This window comes from Schistocerca nitens, chromosome 7 (assembly GCF_023898315.1).
Source record: "Schistocerca nitens isolate TAMUIC-IGC-003100 chromosome 7, iqSchNite1.1, whole genome shotgun sequence".
Lineage (NCBI taxonomy): Eukaryota > Metazoa > Arthropoda > Insecta > Orthoptera > Acrididae > Schistocerca > Schistocerca nitens.
Genome location: NC_064620.1, coordinates 219,101,018 through 219,111,210, shown reverse-complemented (window position 1 = coordinate 219,111,210; position 10,193 = coordinate 219,101,018). Strand labels below are relative to the sequence as shown.

Sequence of the window (10,193 nt, the reverse complement as noted above, 5' to 3'; positions counted from 1 at the left end):
CCCATCCTCTGGACACGTCGGTTGTGCCGACGGGGTCGTTGTTGTATGTTGCACAGTACTCACTTCAGGCTCTGCCGCTGTATATCATGTAGCCGTCCACTGGTTTTGATGTTGTTCAGGTGGTTCTGGATCGAGCACATAAGCTTGCTTCTTATCGTAGTATTTTATTGGTACTGCATGTTTGTTGCTGTTCAGTGACCTGAAAGGCCCCATATAATGTGGCATGCATACCATCCCTGTTCGTAACACAGCACCCGAGCACCTTGCAATGCCCTTGTGTATAAACACCATATGAGGCATAGCTACATGCCTCTTCATCTGCCGCAACATATATGTTGCCTATGGTGACTTATTGATAAGTTGTGCTACAAAAAATACCGCCAGTAGGCACACCTTTTCCCTATAAACCATTTCTACTGTTGAGGGCCCTGCGTCAGGATTAAAGGATGTCCGCAGCGCAAGGTGATTTTCCATGATCTGTCACACCACATAATTACACCCTTTAACATCGTGTGCCATATGGATGATGGATGGCCAGATGGATGATAGCTGGTCATGTTGTGATGTTGGAATCCACATAATTCAGGTAGCATTAGAAACAGTGTTGATTCAAACTATCGCCCTGGTAGGTGCTGACGTAAGCTGTACATGTGAATTGTGACACCCATGTGTTAAGAAGGCCATTACTATAGTTTCTGCTGACGTCTCTCCAACAGGCACTGCGTATAACTGACAAATGCTGTAAACAAATAACAATATTCCTCTTGACAGTGGCAGCAGACTTATGTAGTCTTTGTGCACATGGAAGAACGATTTGTCATTTCCAGGAAGTCCTCTACAGTCTTTTGCACATGACTACCAACTTTGCACTATTGATAGGCTGGGTGCGTCCCCACCCAAATGCGGTAATATTTTTTTGTACCAGTATTAAGAAAAGGAAAGTTACTATTCACCCTAAGTGGAGATGCTAAGTTGCAGATAGGCACAACAAAAAGACTCACAAATAAAGCTTTCAGCCCATAAGGCCTTCTTAAAAAATAGACAATAGACACACACGCACACTCATGCAAACACAACACACACACACTCACATGACTGCAGTCTCAGGAAACTGTAGCCACACTGTGAGCAGCAGCACCAGTGCATAATGGGAGTGGGTGGGGGTAAGTAGGAGGCTGGAGTGTGCAGGGGGAGGGATAGTACGGTAGGGGTGGCTAACAGTGCAGTGCTGCTGTGGAGTGTGCAGGGATCAGGGATGATGCAGAGATGGTAGGGCAGGTATGTGCAGTCGGGAGGGTAGACAGAGGGTGGGGGAAACGGGGGTGGGGGGTGGGGAAGGAGTACCGGAAAAAGAGAGAAGTGAAAAGACTGGGTGTAGTGGCAAAATGAGGGCTGTATGGTGCTGTAATGGAAACAAGGAGGCTGGAGGGGTGAGAACAATGATGAACAAAGGTTGAAACCAGGATGGTTTCGGGAATATAGGATATATTGCAGGGAAAGTCCCCACCTGCACAGTTCAGAAAAGATGGTGTTGGTGGGAAGCATCCATATGGCACAGGCTGTTAAGCAGTCATTGAAATGAAGGATGTCATGTTTGGCAGCGTGCTTAGCAGCCGGGTGGTCCACTTGTTTCTTGGCCACAGTTTGTTGGTGCCCATTCATGCAGAAAGACGGACAGACATGTTCATTGTCATGCCCACGTAGAATGTAGCATAGTGGTTGCAGCTTAGCTTGTAGATCAGGTGACTGTTTTCACAGGTAGCCCTGCCTATGATGGCATAGACGATGTTTGTGTCCAGACTGGAGTAGATGTTGGTGGGAGGGTGTATGGGACACGTCTTGCATCGTGGTCTATTACAGGGGTATGAGCCATGAGAGAAGGGGTTGGGAGCAGGGACTGTGTAGGGATGGACGAGTATATTGTGTAGGTTTGATGGACAACAGAATGCCACTGTGTGTGGGTGGGGGGGGGGGGTGGTTGAGAAGGATAGTGGGCAGGACATTTCTCATTTCAGGGCATGACGAGAAGTAATCAACACCCTGGCAGATAATGTAATTCAGTTGCTCCAGTCCAACCAACAAGCTGCCTGTCTGCATGAATGGCCACCGACAAACTGTAGCCAAGAAACAAGTGGACCACCCTGTTGCTGAGCATGCTGCCCAACAGGACATCCTTCATTTCAATGACTGCTTCACAGCCTGTGCCGTATGGATCCTTCCCACCAACACCAGCTCATCTGAATTGTGCAGGTGGGAACTCTCCCTGAAATATATCCTATGTTTCCGTAACCCTCCTTGCCTCAACCCTTGGTAGTCACTTTTCTCACCCATCCAGCCTCCCTGTTCCCATTCCAGCATTATACAGCCCTCATTCCACCATCGTACCCATTCTTTTCACTTCTCTCCTTTTCCAGTCCCCATCTCTCCCTCTCTCCCCACCTCTCCTCTGCTCTCTGTCTAACCTCCCGACTGCACATAGCTGCCGTAACCTCTCCACCTTGTCCCTGCACACTCTCCAGCAGCACTGCACCGTCTGCCACCCCTACCCTACTATCACTCCCCCTCCCTGTCCCTGCCTCCTCCTTACCCCCACCCCCTCCCATTATGCACTGGTGCTGCTGCTCACAGTGTGGCTACAGTTGCCTGAGACTGCAGTCATGCGTGTGAGTTGCATTTGCATGAGTGTGCATGTGTCTGTCTGTCTTCTGTTTTTGATGAAGGCTTTACTGGCCGATAACTTTATTTGTGACAGTCTTTTTGTTGTGCCTATCTACAACTCAGCATCTCCATTATATGGTGAGTAGCAACTTTCCTTTTCATAATATTGTTAAATTTCATTCTGGATTTTCCATTGTTTGATTTTTTTTAATTTGTACCAGGCTACACAAATTTCTCCTTCAACAATTTGCTGTTGTGTTAGTGCTGGGATGTGAGAAATAGTGAGTGATGTCAAACACCAAGTGTTGCATCCTTGTAGTCACTAATGGTCTCAGGTGGGTTTTGGACACATCATAGCAAATAAGTGTCATCTTGCCTAGTATCTGAACTTGCTCGAGATTAAGGGATGTCAAGTTGTCCCATAATAATTGCTGTAGCTTTTTGCCTGTGGCTTGCTCTATTCTTAGCTGATCGTAATGTACTGATGCATAAATTGCACCAACCCTTGAGGAAAAAATCTGAAACTATATTGTCTGCCCCTTTTATGTGCTTAACTTTGGTGGTAAACTGCTCAATGAACTCCAGCTGGCAGAACTCCCTCCTTTGAAAGGCTTATGATCGGTGTAAACCATAAACAGCTGAGCTTCAACGTAAGGGTGGTAGTTTCAGATACCCTCATAAATGGTTAGCAGCACCTTGTTATACACACTCTACTTAGCTTGTGCTTTTGAAAGCCTTTTTTTTTTTTTTTTGAGAAAAATACTAAAGGTTATTAGCTTCCCTCAGCTTTTTGACACAGACTGCCCTGATCGCAGACTGCCTGGTGTCCACTACAGTTGCCAGTGGTGTGTTATGAACAGGCTTTGTAAAAAGAGTTGCTCCTTGTAAATTGGCTCTTACCTTCTCAAGGAACTGTTGCATGACAGGTGTCAAAGGCAGGCTCTGTTTGTGAGTAAAGTTGTTACCTGCCAGCATGTCCATGAGGGATGCCTGCATCTGTGCTGCCCCAGGTAGATGGCATCTGTAAAAGCTGATGATCCTCAGGAATCTCCTAAACTGATGGCAATTCGTCATTCATGGTTTTAATGGCTTCCACATTTTCTTTGATAGGACTGATACCTGATGCTGATACTTCATGCCTTAATAGTGTGACTTGATTCTGTCAGAGGGCACACTTAGCTCTTTTTATTACTAGTTCATACTTTCGCCTTCTCACACATGCCATCTTGAGGTGGTTATCTTGTAATTTGGACGTGTGCAAAAATATAAATATTTTTTCCAGGTATGCACAGCAGGACTGTAGTCCTCTCAGTACTTCATCAGTGAATGTCTGCCAAGATTGGGCTGTGCCTTTCAGATTGAATGGCATGTGGAGAAACTTGGAGGCTGAAAGGGGTTATGCCAGTTGTCTTGAGAATGTCTACTTCAACCACCGGAATCTGGTTGCTAGTATTTATGCAGTTTACAATGCTGAAAACTGTGGCTCCAGTGAACACATTTGTAATGATCTGTAGGTTTGGAATAGGGCAGCAGTCAGGGATTTTCCTTGCATTTAGTACCTGATAATCCCTGCATTGTCTCTAAAAGTAGCATCCTTCTTCCTGCCCAAGTGCATGGGTGACACCCATGGGCTATTTGATCTTTGTACAGTTCAATAAACCTGTTCACCTGCAGCGGTTTTAATGTGATATGCTGTGTTGTGAAGTGTCTTACGGCCCAGTTCCATCAAAACTGCATTACTGTCTAAAGTGACAGCATTGCTTGTCACTCTGCCTGCAGTGCCCATAGTTACCTCACTGTTCCATATAATTTGTGCTGTGCACAGCTGTAGCTGTAGCCCTTGGTGGTGGATAAAGTTGGATCCCAGTCAAGTCTCGCGCAGTTCTGCTAGTAGGAACTTCTGTCCGAATCTCTCACTGAACCCAGAGCCCACTGTTACTTCATATTCAATGTATGTTTTAATTGGTCAGATGTTGGCAACAGTTAGATGAAATACTGTGCCCATAGGAGCTGGGTTGACGTGAGTGGGCAAACATGTTTTCTCTGTCTGTTTGGTCCTGGCTAAACCATCTTGTGTAATCTGTCACATCACAGATGCAAAACCTTGTTTGTCTCCTACGACAATCTCCTCATTTTCATCTTGGCCACTTTCAGAAAGCATGAGGACTGCTGTGCCTACTGCAGATGGTGGGAACAAGCATGGTGAAGTGCGCCTTGCAGTTCCTGTGCAGAACCGTTTATGGTACCAACATATCTGTTTATCTCATCCCCCCAGTGTGTGCCTGTAGCTCCTGTGCCAAAGCATTTACAGTACCAACCTATCTTTTCTTTTCATGCCTATGTCGTCCAAAGGAGTCTTGTTTCCCGGCCACTACTGTTGATAGCTGCTCCTGCTTTGCATTAATTTGTAGCTTCAGATCAAGGAGTCACACATCTATGCCCACTCTATACTTGCCTTGTAGCTGCAGCTTCCTTCTTGCTGTTATCATTCGCACCTTGCATTATTGCTGCTGTGCTCGCTTGTCCCACTATTGCATATATTTTGTCTCCCACCGATGACAAAGAGTTGATGTCATCAGTGTTACAAGTGACCATCACTGTTTTTACCGACAGTGGCAGCTGTGTGAGTCATATATGCCTTAGTAAGTCATTTGACATCATCATCTCCTCTACGATACTTTGTAGATGCTGCTGAAACTTGGAAGATGTCCTATAGCTAATACATTCCAAGTGCAAGACCTGCTGCATCTGTTGGTCAATGGATTTGCATAAAGGTCGTATTACTTTGTTGGTACCAGTCTTGTGTGACATAACATCCAACACTATCTCTACTACCCATGTGTCCAGACTGTTGACAGCCACCACAAACTTTGTGCAGTCTTCTGTAATGTTATGCTGTGTGAATTCTAAATCCAACATGAAGGCCATAGATCGGGATTTTCTGGCAAGAACTTTGGTATTTGTGTCTTCATTTCTGGGCCTGCGGCAGCATTCTATGCTGCTGCTCTGCAGGGTGCTGTCAATGCACTCTGTAGTGTGAACTTGTGTCATGCTTTAGTATAATTTTTATTTGCAAGTCTTTAATTTGTTTCTCCGAATCCCTCTATAGCCGTGAAATTTGTTGTCCTGTCTGATCACTTTCAGCTTTGTAATGTGAAGCTACTATCTCACTTGATGCTTTGCTTGAATTTGCTGCTTTGTCTAGCTTTCAGTGGTCACCGTCTTATAGGTAGAGCTCACTGTGTTATCTCTATTACACAGAAAGGTGATCGTAACCACAATAACTTTATTTCTTTCAAAAACTCAATTAAACAATTTGACAAGGGAATCAATAGCAGAGAACTGTCAAAACTAAAAGTAGCAAAGAATAACTATGTTACAATTCAGCTGCGCAGGCAAAAAATGATGCAAATGTCTTTCTAGTCATCATCAGAAACAGGTGCTTCTCACAAAAGCATTTCTGATGAAGAGATCCAAGCAATAAATGGGCATGAGAAAACAAAATGCGTTACTGGAATCAGCTGCAAAACAGTGGGAAGGATGTATCAAATACAGGAGACTCTAGACTGCCCAACTTATGACTACTTTGTCTACTTAATTAATATTGAAATAATACTTGTCCATGATAAAATGAGGATTAATTTATTGTACATACTGCATTTTTCCAAAGCTTTAGCAAGTGAGTGCTGGCTATAATGTTTTGTGACCTTTCAAAATGTTTTACGTCTATTTTGTACTTCTAACACATCTGAATCACAGTTATAAGATACATGCTGTATTGTTGATATTGAATAAATTATTGGAACCACTCTTCAACAAATGACACATAGAAGCCCTCTTCCAGCACTCATAAACAACAATACATATAGAGAGCAGCTCTGTTGGCAACCCTGTGTTCTTTGCTTCTTTAACTGCATGTCAAATGTCCAAATTGTGTGCATTCTTAAATTGTTGTTTTGTGAGGTCCTTTGCATTTTAATTAAAAAGTCCAAAATGGGTGATAAATGAAAAAAACTTGTAATTACTATGGAACAGAAATTATGTGGTGTAATGTGACAGGATTCTGGGGTAACAACCAAAATTATTACTTTGGAGTTAAGCGTAGGAAAAAGTACTGTTTGAGATTGGAAAAAAACTTGAGCAGAAATTGAAAAGTGGAGTGCTTCCCAGACTAGTGGAAGTGGAATAAAAGTAAGGAAGACAATGTTAAAAAGATAAGTATAAAGAAGTTGAGGAAGCTGTATTTTTATGGCATGACATTTAAGAGGAAAAGGTTTGTCTGTTACTGGACCGATACTGCAGGAAAAATCTTTGCAATTTCAGTGGCAAATAGAAGGAGAAGATTCAGAATTTATCAGTGACGGATGGTTGGATCGGTGGAAAAATTGATTTGGTATTCACCACATTACCATTAGTGCAGAGACTTTCTCCACTAACAAAGAGGCTGTGCCATTGTTTCAAGATTATTTTTCGAAGTTAATTGATGAGGAGGGAATTTCTGGTGAACAGTTGTACAATTGCAATGTGAGTGGTTTAAATTACAAGATGCTCCCTGTGAAAATGCTTCTTCAAAAAAGGAAACTGCAGCACTCAGATACAATAAAAATAAGGAACAAGTTACCATATTGGTTTGGAGTAATGCAATTGGCAACCACAAGCTTTGGCTTACATTAATAGGCAAATCAAGGAAACCTAGAGCTTTCAAAAACTTGAAAAAATTGGTTATCACTGCCCCTGCACTACACTCATCAAAAGAAATTTTGGATTAATTCAGAAATATTTTAAACCTGGTTCCAAAATTAATTTGTACCAGCTGTAGAGAAATATTTCACGTCCTGCCAATGATGAACTAACAGATGGAGATATCAAAGCATTATTTTTACCAACAAATGTGATTGTTCTTTGTCGGCTGATGGACCAGGGCATCTTTATGATGCTAAGTAAGTAGTATCACTGCCATTGTCTTGTACATTGATATTGGTGATTGATAACAATGAAGAATGTGTAACCATTCTGAAGAGGGCTGACTTACTAGACATCAGAAGGTGGTTTGCTGAATGTTAAAAAATATATCGGATCAGCCACTTGTTTATAGTGTAAACAAGTGGCTGAGCCAATATATTTTTTAACATTGACATTCACACCTTACAACCTCTCATCCAGTACGGATAAAATCAAAGGTTTGCTGAAGCTTAGGAAGAGATGCCTAATATATCACTTCTGTGGTGTTGGAAAATTCTTTTAGACTATGAAGTCGAATACTTTAACTTTGATTCCATGTGTGAAACCACAGTCAGAGATGTAAACAATGATATCCTTTCATTGCTTACAAATGTACCTGACTGTGAGGATATCAATGCAGAGGATTTCACAGAGTGGATGACAAATGATGTACTAACAGGCAACAATATTGTGAAAATGGTGACACGGGGAGAAGTAGCACAAGAGGAGGAGGCAAACTTAGATGACAAGAGAAATTTCATTCCACATTCAGAACGATTCAAAACTGTTGAGGCAGCACTGCAGTACATTAGTGAGCAGGAGGAAGCAATGCCAGCTGATGTCATCTGTTTGTGTAAGTGGAGGGATATTGTAGCACAAGAGAGGGCTAAAGGAGAGAAACAATCATCTATCAAATGCTTTTCAGAAACCTCAAACCTGTAACTTTCATCTTTTTTGTTTGGCCTGGCTTTTGACATGTGTGTAATCAGACATTCATTTTATGTTTACTGTAATGAGTTTCGAAGGCTGCAGAATGTGTATAACAAATACTTATAACTAGCTTGTATTATGGAGGGAAGCAGAAAATGTTAATATATTGGGTCTTGGTGGGAAAAAAAAAGTGTGTTTTGAATGATACAGCTGGGGCTGGAAGAGAGAATATATAGAACTCCAGCCCATCCAGCTTTTTTGTTATTTGACTTTACCTTCTGTCACATTAGGCTTGATGGTCGAGAGTACCACAGTCTAAACTAATTATGTGGTCACTACTGGAGAAAGTTGAGGGAGATTGAGGTAGGAGACCTCTCACAACACATCACTGCTTTTGGAAATGGAGAGTTGGAGGGAGTAGGCCTCGCCTCACTCCAACATTGTTGCCACTAGATATTTTTTAAGGAGTGTCCTACTGGCACTCCCCTCCAACCCATTAATTCTCTGGGTCTCCCTCCACTTCCTTCCAATTCCACACATACCCATGTTGTTTTCCACAACTTCAGCAATTAGTTTAAGCCCACCTCTAGACTATACCTTTTTAATCCATGCTTAACATGATGAGACAGCAGTACAGTATTATAGCCAGAAATAGCATCCAGAAGTTTATCCTTTGCAAATAAAAATTGTAACACCACCACAATATCCACCTATCATATAACGCACAACCCCGTCAAAACCAACAACCTCCTTCCCATGCTTGAGATTCAGTTGCCACCTTATAAAATTGTACTTACAGCCACTTCCCCTACTCATACATTCTGCTGTCTATCCACCTGAAATCCCTAACAGTCACCCCTGCCAGAATTTTTATGTGCCCCAGATATCTTATACTTTCTTATCTTGCCACCTATGTTACTGCTGCATACCTTACTGTCCATATCCATTTTCGTGCTAAGCTTGCATGTTGGTGTCAGCTTTTTAACAACCTGAAAGGTGACCTGCTGACTTGCATGTTCATGTCGGCTTCCTAACAACCCTAAAAGTGACTTAACTCCATTGCCTCAGGCTCCAACCTCTGTTGATAATACACCAGTGGATAGTGAGTTACATATTGAGCTTTTTCTGTGTGCATTCTTAGTTTAAAGCTTAAATTCCTGGCGTGTTTTTATATTTAAAGGTCTAGTTTCACATTTCAGTCACTGTAAACTCTAGATTTAGGGAGAATTGTCATTTCTTTTGAATGGCCATCTAGACATCCCAGTAAGTCACACCAGCCTGCGTTGATGACACACCGGGAGAGTAGCAAGCTATATACGATTAGCTTTCTGTGTGTGCTTTTATAGTTCTTAACTAAGTAGTACAAGGATAGACAGGGTGTGTGTGTGTGCTGTATGTGGATACAGAAGGAGCTGGCCACAATTCGCAAACAGCTGAAGATACTGTTGGCGACAGTCAGCCGTCTGCAAATTGTTGTCTCAGGATGTAGCAGCAGTTGAGAATCTTGCATGTCACATGGGATACCTTAGGTGTTACTTGTTTTGCCCACAGGCTCCACTGCTGAGGCACTTTGAAGTGTACCCAATGTGGGGAATGTGGTCTCACAGCAGGGCGAGTGGCAGGTTGTAACACACTTGTGGCACTTGAGACAGAGTGCCAGTGTGGAGGCTGGCCAGGATTGGTGTGTCTATTGGTGTGTCTGCTAGGGGTCTCCTTTGGGGTGTGGAGTAGATTCTGCCTACAGCTATCAAAGGTGAAGGGTGCACTCATCTGCAAGTTGCACCTGACAACAGCACTAATGAAACCTGATATTTGTTGAAACTTGCTGGCAGGGTAAAACTGTGTGCCGGACCGAGACTCGAACTCGGAACCTTTGCCTTTTG

At 42.8% G+C, this 10,193-nt stretch overlaps 1 protein-coding gene across 1 annotated transcript in view; it reads left to right on the top strand.

The window, feature by feature from the left end:
• LOC126194662 (UDP-N-acetylglucosamine--dolichyl-phosphate N-acetylglucosaminephosphotransferase) overlaps window positions 1-10,193 on the top strand; it is a 145,546-nt gene that overhangs the window by 101,894 nt on the left and 33,459 nt on the right. The window lies entirely within an intron of this gene.